Genomic DNA, 7,685 nt, shown 5'->3' with positions numbered 1-7,685 from the left:
CGCCCCCTGCGCTGGTCAGCATGGCTCCCTTAGCTGTGTTTTGTGTTCACCCAGGTCAGTGTGGTTTCTTCCTTGGAACCTTCCTCTTGGACCCATAGATTATTTACAAGTGTGTTATTTCCTGAGTGTTTGGAGATTTTCCTGTGGTCTCTGGTATTGATTTCTAGTTTGAGTCATGATTCACAAGCATACTCTCAGAGAGCACACGCAGTGTGATTGCAGTTTTTAAGGATTTGCTGAGCTTTGCATGGCCCAGGATATGGTCTGTCTTGGCTACGTTCCATGGGCACTTGAATGGGAGTCCACTGTTGTTGGCTGTTCCGTTGTGTCTGCTGGGTCCTGTTGGTCGACCGTCCTATTGAGTGTATTGCTAATTCTCGGCAGACTTGTTCTATGAACTGTTGAGAGGAGGGTTGGTGTCTCCAACAGTAACTGGGGGTCTGTTTCTTTCAGCTCTTCCAAAATTTTGCTTGTCTTTTTAGTTTGTTAGTTTTGCTTCCCAGAACTTGCACATAGTTCCCATAATGTGGTGGGTTAGGCTGTGTCCCTTCCTATCCCTGTTCCTTTCGGCCCCTTTGCCTGAAGTCTCCTTATCTGACGTCAGTGGAGCATCTCATGCTTTCCTTTAATTAATGTTTGTGTGGGTCTGACTTTGTCTCTCCTGTTACTCTGCCTTGTAGCTGGTGGGAGGCGAGTTCCCGCAGACCTAAGGCAGGATGCTCCACCCTCACTGTTCCCGTCAAGTCCAGAACATACTCTTCTTACAGCGTTTTCCAGTTTCATTTAAAATTATGCCTGTGTCTCTCTCTCTCTCTTCTCTCTCTCTCTCTCTCTCTCTCTCTCTCTCTCTCTCTCTTCCCCCCTCCCTGCCCCCTCCCTTTCTCCCTCCCTTCTTCCCTCTCTCCCTCCCACTAGCTTCATGGTTTCTTCAAGACAGACTTTCTCTAACTCATCACTGTGTTGCTAAAGTCACAGGGCCTGATGCCAGTAGGAGCATGTGCTGAGTACAGAGGCTGCAGGCTGGCCAGGAACACACACTGGTCAGTCGTCGGCATTGGAAGCCAAGGAACAAAAGCGCAGACAGCCATACGTGGACCCAGTGAATGTATGGAAGGGGCCCGATAGATCCACATGTTGGGGGCATGTCTGTGGAGCAGAGCAGAATATGTTCATATGTTATAATTTTTTTAAAAAATCACTTTATTTCAGAAGTCCTTCTGGACCTTGCTATATCAACATGGAATAAAAAAATGATGATAATTTGCTCTGGCCAGTGTGGTTCAGTTGGTTGGAGCATCGTCCCATACACCAGAAGGTCGAAGATTTGATTCCCAATCAGGGCACATACCCAGGTTGCGGGTTCAATCCCCGGTTGGAAGGCAACCGGTTGATGTTTCTATCATACATCAGTGTTCTCTTTCTTCCTCTCCCTTCCTCTATCTCTGAAATCAATAAGAAGCTATCCTTGGGTGAGGACTAAAAGGAGATGATAATTCGGTTGATGCTGTAGTTAATTCATTGATCAATCTGCTGAAGGCTGGCATAGGATTCTGGCTCCAAGGACTGGGTCCTTGTCACGCCCAAGTGTCCTGGCTTTCAGCTTGTGCCTGCATGAGGGCTGTCGAGGCCTCTGCTCCAAGCTGCCTGAATTCCTGCTCTGCACGTGGAAGTTACTTTGTCTTTGAAGTCCTTTCCTGAGCTGTGACCAAGTTCTGCAATCCCCAGAAGAACTCCCAGGTGGTGAGCCTGCTCGGTGAAGTGCAAAGCCCAGCTGCCTGGGGGTCTGTTTCTAGCCTCAGATCTGGAGAAGACACAGCACTCTCGTCAGGTTTTTCATTAGCAAAGCAATGGAGACGGCTCCCTCCCCAAACAGGGGAGGCTCTTGGATGCAGCAGAAGTTCCACAGGACCATCCACGCCAAACACGACATGCGCGTGTGGGAGTGGGCACACCTTTGGGGATGGCTCCTCCCCTTGTCTGTGCACAGCCCTCACCTCCTGCCCCCATAAACCACCTCCATCTGCTCCCAGGACTTTTCTTATATTTTTCCCACGTGAAAAGAAAAAAAAGAGGCATAGTATGAAAAAAAGAAAAAGACATAAACCAAACAGGCTGTTCGCCTCACATGAGACAATGTTTACCTCAGCGTTTCCCAGTGCCACCTGCCTGACAGGTCATTTCCTTTTCAGATCATTCCTGGCTCGTGGATAGAAAGGCAGCTGCTTTTGTGCACTGACTCTGTATCCTGTTACTTTGCCGAGTTCATTTATTAGATCTCACAACTTTGTGTGGTGTCCTTAGGACTTTCTGTGTGCAGGATCATATCGGAAAACAGAGATCATTTTACTTCTTTCCCCCCCAGTTGTTAGGCCTTTTATTGCTTTTTCTTGTCTAACTGCTCTGGCTAGAACTTCCAGTACTATGTTGAACAGAAGCGGTGAAAGTGGACATCCGAGTCTTATTCCTGATCTTAGAGGAAACATTTTCAGTCGTTCACCATGGATCTGATATTTGTTCTGGGTTTTTCAGACACCACTTTTACTGTGTTAAGGAGTTTCCTTCTGTTCCTAGTTTGTTGAGAGTTTTTATAATGAAAGCGTGTGGATTTTTTCAGGTGTTTTTTCTGCATCAATTGAGATGATCATGTCCACCCCCCCACCCCCCGCCCCTTCGTTTTGTTGATGTGTCTTATTATATTGATTTTCCCCCTATGTTAAACCTTGCATCCCAGGAAAAAATCTCATTTGGTCTAGGTAGACAATTCTTTTAATCTGCTGTTGAATGTTTTGTTTTCTAGTATTTTGTTGAATATTTTTACATCAATGCTTATAAGGAATATTGGTGTGTAGCTTTTTTTCCTTTAGTGTCTTTGGGATCAGGGCAGTGCTGGCCTCATCGAATAATTTGCAAAGTGTTCCTTCCTCTTTGATTTTGAGGAAAGTTTGAGAAGGATTGGTATTTGTTCTTTAAATGTTTGACAGAATTCACCAGTGAAACCATCAGGTCCATGGCTCTTCTTTTTGGGGAGATTTTTGATTACTTATTAATCTCCTTTACTATAGGTCTATTCAACTTTTTAAAATTTCTTCATGATTCAGACTTTGTAGGTTTTGAGTTTCTAGGAATTTGTCCATTTCATCTAAGTAATCAATTTGGCCCTGGATGGTGGCTCAGTGGTTGGAGCTGTTGTTGTTGGGTGGAGTGTTCTGTATAAGTCCATTAGATATAGTGGGTTATTGTGTTAAGTTTTCTATTTCCTTACTTACCTTCTCTGTGGTCATTTTTGTGAGTAGTGTATTGAAGTCCAACTACTATTATAGAACTTACTTCTTTAAGTTTTCTCAGTTTTTGCTGTCAGTAGATGTATAAATGTTTATAATTGCTATATCTTCTTGCTCTATTGAATCCTACCTATATATATAAAAGCCTAAGCGACCAAATGACCGGTCAACCAGTCAGCCAGTTGACACTGGTCGCCATGCCACACACTGACCACCAGGGGCAGATGCTCAATGCAGGAGCTGCCCCCTAGTGGTCAGTGCGTTCCCACAGCGGGAGCACCGCTTAGCTGACCTACCAGTCTCGGCAGCCCACCAGCCCAGCGGCAGCCACTTACTCCCTCAGTAGTCCTGCAGGTCCAATCTCTAGAGAACGGGCCAGGCACCGATGGACCTGCGCCATTGGCCCGATCCCGACAGCACCTCTGGCCTCCTGTAAGTCGGCCTCGGGCACTGTGGCCACTTCCCCTCCCTAGACACTCCACGAGGAAGAAACGATATAAAAGTGGCTGGCAGGTGGCTCCCGACAACCGGTGCAAACATCAGCGGGATGGATCCAGACTGGCAAGGGTGTCCCACCGCCCACCCTGTGGGCCGATCGCTTCCTGCCCTCCACCCCTCGGGACAGGCGCCAGATGCAGGACTCGTGGCTATAGAGCACTGCTGTGGTGGCGTGAGCCTACCCTGATCGGGACTGACTGGGTGCAAGCCCGAGGCAGGTGCAGCGGGACCGGGATGAGTGGGAGCAGCAGGCAGGAGCAGCAGGCAGCATTGGACTGCGGGTTTTGGCCTGATGCACGCAGGCCAACCCCAAGGAACCCCACCTGTGCACGAATTTGTGCACTGGGGGTCTAGTAAATTAATAATTCCTGTAAATGCTTTAGTCTTTTAAGTAATGTAGAAGATAGGATTTTAAATTTCAAACCAAAGTAACAGTAATACTAGTTTTTAGACAAATAATTTTTTCCTTTAAATATATTTGTCTCTTAAATCATGGAAAAACAAAAAGTGCATTTTTAAACCATTGTTACAATAATATAATACTAGCTTTTATAACTGCACACGTATTTACTGTTATTGAGATCTTTATTTCCCCAGTCAGCTTCAAGTTGCTATCTTCAAGTTGTTCTTTCATTTGACCTACAGAACTCTCTTGAGCATTTTTTAAAAAGATGTTTATGTTTTTAATTTAAATTCTTTATTGTTAAAAGTATTACATATGTCTCCTTTTCCCCCATTGACCTCTTCCAGCCCGCTCCTACCCCCCAGCACAGGCCCTCATCCCACTACTGTCTGTGTGCATTGGTTATGCTTATATGCATGCATACAAGTCCTTTGGTTGATCTCTGACCCCCACCACCCTCCTGCCTTCCCTCTGAAGTTTGACGGTCTGATGCTTCTATGTCTAAGACTTTTTTATGTAGTTTCAATTGATTTTTAGAGAGAAACATCGAAGTGAGAGCCTAACATTGATCTGCTGCCTCCTTCATACCTCCTACTGGGGTCAAGCCTGCAATCTGGACATGTACCTGACCATAATCGAACTGGCAAACCCCAGGTGCACAGGACAATGTCCAATCAACTGAGCCACCCTGGCTAGGGCACCCTTGAGCATTTCTTGCAGGATAGATCTAGTGCTCAGAAACTCCTCAGCTTTTATCTGGTAATATCTGGATTTCTCACAGTTTTGCTGGATGTAAGATTCTTGGTTGACAGTTCTTTTTCTTTCTTTTTTAAAGGATTCTTTTAAAAAATATTTTTATTGTGCTAGAGCATAAGGACTTGTTATAACTGGGGCTCTTCAGCTCTCAACTGAACTGCTCTTTTAAAAACAAGGTACATTTAAAAAATATTTTTATTGATTTCAGAAAGGAAGGGAGAGGGAGAGATAGATAGAAACATCAATGATGAAAGAGAATCATTGATTGGTTTCCTCCTGCACCCCCCAACACTGGGGATTGAGTCTGCAACCCAGGCATATGCCCTTAGCTGGAATTGAACCCGGGACCCTTCAGTCTGCAGACTGATGCTCTACTCACTGAGCCAAATTGGCTAGGGTAACAGTTCTTTTTCTTTTAGCACTTTGACTATATCAGCCCACCGCCTTCTGTTCTCCAAATTTTCTGCTAAGAAATCTGCAGATAATCTTACTGATGCTCCCTAGTATGTGATGACTCTCTTCTCTCTTGCTTTTAAGATTTCTCTTTGTCTTTTGAAATTTTGATTGTAATGTATCTCAGTTTGGATCTCCTTGACTTCATCTTACATAGAGTTCATTGAGCTTCTTGGATGTTTATATTCATGCATTTCATCAAATTTGAGAGTTTCAGGCATTATCTCTTCAAATATTCTCTCTCCATCCCTTTCTCTTCTTCTGGAACTCCCATGATGCACATGTTGGTTTTGTTAGCCTAAAAAAAAAAAAGACCTTTCAAAATGAGAAGCAAACACATGTTTATTTGAGAGCAGTAAGAATAGCTATTCAGGAAGCACTGATTCAGGTAGAAGCCCAAATAGTGTTCTGGTTAGGAGACAAAGGCAATGAGTATTTATGAGAAAGGGAAGAGGAACAATTATATCCATAGAAGGAAGGCATTTCTATAGATGCAGATAACATAACATAGTGACGCCAATTCTAAATAATGCTTTCAATTTTCAGTGTAGTAGCCATCAATCTAGTAGTCATAATAACTGTTTTCTTGTTATCTTTGCAAACAATGGGGGGCTCAAAATTGCTTTTGCCCAGTCCAAAGTTATTTTGCCCTGCTTTAATATCCAAAGATTTGAGGCATAAGATATGCAAGGCAGTTCCTTTGGGAGGGCAACTCTGGCTCCATTGTAAAGGGACTCCATTTTTATTATTGTTTACAGTGTGCTTTGTGGTGTCCCACAGGTCCCTGAGGCACCATACATTCACTTTTCTCTAATTCTTTTCTTTTAGTTTCTCAGCAAGAATAATTTATATTGCCCTATCTTAAGCTCATTGATTTCTTCTTTTGCTTATTCAAAGCTGACTTTGAATCCCCTTAGTGAATTTTGTACTTCAGCTCCAGAATTTCTATTTGGTTTCCTCTTAGGTTTTCTATCATTTAGTGATATTTCCATTTTGTTTACACCTTGCTTTCTAGTCTTGCCTGGCTTCTTTTTTTTTTTAATGGAACATACTCTCCTGTTGCTTTGAATATCTTGTGGGTTTTTTTCTTGAACACTGGACATTTGGATCTAATAACTTAACTCTGGAAATCAGATTCTCCCCCTTCCCCAGGGTTTGCTGGTTTAGTCTTTTTACTTTTTTAAAATTTTTTTTATAGGCTCTCTCTGTGCCGCATATGAGCCTGAGATGTTTCCTCAGGTCTTTTCTGGGGATGTGTTGCCACATTGTAATTTTCCTCTATATGCAGTTGTTTTTGTGATTTTAAAAAAAATCCCCACCTGAAGATATGTTTCCATCGATGTTAGAGAGAGAGGAAACTCAGGAACGAGAGAGATTGGCTGCCTCCCATAGTCACCCCCCTCAGGGTTCGAATGAGCAACCTGGGTATGTGCCTTAACCAGGAATTGGATCCGCAACCTTTTGGTTCTCTGAACAACACCCCAACCAACTGAGCCACCAGGCCAAGGTGCCAGTTGTTTTTGAATGTCCTAGACTTTAATGTCTGGCTCCCGGCATTCTCCCTTTAAATCTCACAGAAGCCACGTGAGCCGAGGAGGGGCTTCATACCGAGGGGGTGGGGCAACGACAATGGCTACCCACCTCTGTCTGCATCTCTTTAGCCAGAAGCAGCAATCAGCTCTCAGCACCGACTCCCAGTATTTGGAAGGCAGAGTCTTTTTGACCACATTGGCTTCCACAGTCTGTACGAGCTGCTGTGTACGAAACCACGTGCACAGCTGCCTGCCAGGGAGTTGGGGCGGGGGATGGGCAGCCTCACTGTGCTGGTCAATGGAATTTACCCAAATGGACCATTATCACAGTCCAACTCGCTTCTTGAAGTTGCAGACCTTCGATACAGACTCCAGAGTTCCCAAGTGGTGACGTCAGACAGATGCTGCCCCTGCAGTTGTCCTGCTGGGGAGAAATTCCTGGTACTTCCTCTCCACCATCTTCCCAGAATCCTGACAGGCACTCCTAACCCTTCCGTCTATTGTTAATTCTCTTTATCGCAGTGTCTTGTTAGTACCTCGTAATCTTTCCACCGTCTCATTGGTTGCCGTGGGGCCGTTTTGAGATTTGTAGAAAGTCAATTGGAGGGACGTGGCTGCACTTGAACCTGGCCTCAAACATTTGCCTGGTGAATATGTTGGGCCAGCCCCGCTGCTGCGAGGATGGCTGTGCCCACATCATCCCCGAGGCTATCTGATACTTTCCAGAACAGGGACGTGTGACAGAAGGAACTGACAGTTCGG

At 44.7% G+C, this 7,685-nt stretch overlaps 1 protein-coding gene across 1 annotated transcript in view; it reads left to right on the top strand.

The window, feature by feature from the left end:
- PARD6G (par-6 family cell polarity regulator gamma) overlaps window positions 1-7,685 on the top strand; it is a gene marked incomplete at its 3' end in the record, with an annotated part of 64,784 nt that overhangs the window by 56,519 nt on the left and 580 nt on the right. The gene's annotated exons all lie outside the window — the stretch shown is intronic.

Source organism: Myotis davidii, unplaced genomic scaffold (genome assembly GCF_000327345.1).
Source record: "Myotis davidii unplaced genomic scaffold, ASM32734v1 scaffold96, whole genome shotgun sequence".
In the NCBI taxonomy this organism is placed as follows: domain Eukaryota; kingdom Metazoa; phylum Chordata; class Mammalia; order Chiroptera; family Vespertilionidae; genus Myotis; species Myotis davidii.
This window is presented reverse-complemented; position numbering and strand designations above follow the sequence as displayed.